General features: G+C 34.6%; 1 pseudogene; it reads right to left on the bottom strand.

Moving 5' to 3' along the window:
* Positions 1–1,512: 1,512 nt before the first annotated feature.
* LOC136307215 (small nucleolar RNA SNORA5) lies at positions 1,513–1,635 on the bottom strand (annotated as a pseudogene).

The following is a 1,635-nucleotide window of genomic DNA, read 5'->3' as shown; positions in this document are numbered from 1 at the left end:
TGTTTTACTAATGAAAAGAGTAAATATTTTTGTTTAAATCAGAAAGTAATTTCAATTATTTTATATTTCTGTTTTACTGCTATCCCTACAATCAAAGATTGTAGCTATGCCTGGGTTCCACTGTAGATATTCTCGGGATGTAATTTATAACTAGCTGCTTTATCACGGGCACTACACGATTATAGTAGAACTCGGAACCAAGAGTCTAATTTTTCTTGTTTTGGCTTACATTCAGTGATTCATCACAACCAGATTGATTCAGTCGGCATTCACACTAGTCCATAAAAACCTAGAATTGGCATCGGAAATGGTACTATAAGAGGAAATGATCACTTAAAATCAGGCTACCTGCAAGTTACTTTTCAGCATCTTTCATTATTTTCCTCATAAAAGCTCCACATGTTGATCATAAAAACAATTAGTATACCAAAGTTTAAAAATAAAATGAAAATGTTGTAATAGCAACTTACATTAAAAACTTGGTGATCTGCACAGTCAGAATGGCTTGGAGATGCCCGGTTCCCTCGCATTCTTTAAAGTAGCTAGTGAGGCGCTGCAGGGGATGGCCAGAGAGCAGCACTGAACACGCGGGCAACGAATCAATACTATAATAAACAAAATAGGAAGCTAGAAATATCTGGGTCACAATAATAGCTTTCCTCAAATCTACTTTGAGTTGAGTGTACACTAACTATTCTATATGTAAAAAAGTAAATTCTTTTAACTGAGCTCCTAAAGTACCTTGTTTTTAGTGTACTTTTATAGCATGTATATTAAAATAGAATATATTTGATCAAAGGATAGCCATAAAACCCTGACTTTGATCATTTTTATATTTGCCCTCTGAAGAGGGCTTAAATTCTCGTATAACAATGTGGTGACAGACAAGGGAAGACGGGAAAGCTTCACAGTGATGGCTCATGTTCCAAACTCACTGTTTGTTGGAGTTACTCTAATAGATAGCACTAGTTGCTGACTTTTTAATCTGTGAATGCAGATGTTTCCTCAGTGTTTCTCCCCTTGTGATGGTGCATATACATTTACTGTTTGAAAATAGAAGCCCGCGCCCACCCACTTATTTTTTTTCTCTCATTTACGTATCTCTTTGTGCTTTGGTTTGAACAAAGATAGTATCACCTTGTTCAGCGAAAAAGAAAAAGTTGAAACAGTGTACATATACTGTATACAGGTAGGAGATAGCTTATGAATGTGTCAATCAGTTCTCTGAATCTTTTACTGAAACCTAGGAAAATAAAACAAATCACATTTTGACTTTGTTGTGCCATTTTCTCATTGAAGAAGAAACATTCATTCAACTAGTGTTTACAAAATGATGGTGGATATACATAAATATTGTATATAGTAGTGTATATTTTCCATCAACAATACCTACAGTGACATCTTTAAGGATGGGGATAATTAATTTGTGGTGATAATTGAACATATGAGTTTGTCAGGAGGTGATATCCTTTTTTATTTTTTTATTTTTTATTTTATTTTTTTTTATTTTTTCCATGTCCACAGCTAAACTTATCCCCAGGTCCCAGGGCAGGAACCCAGAGCCCATGAGCGGTGGAGCTTGCTGTAGCAGCCATCTGGGATATCCTTTTTTAAATACTATTTTATATATATATA

Source organism: Saccopteryx bilineata, chromosome 5 (assembly GCF_036850765.1).
Source record: "Saccopteryx bilineata isolate mSacBil1 chromosome 5, mSacBil1_pri_phased_curated, whole genome shotgun sequence".
NCBI lineage: Eukaryota > Metazoa > Chordata > Mammalia > Chiroptera > Emballonuridae > Saccopteryx > Saccopteryx bilineata.
Note: the sequence above shows the minus strand (reverse complement) of the source record. Positions and strands in the feature narration are given on the sequence as shown.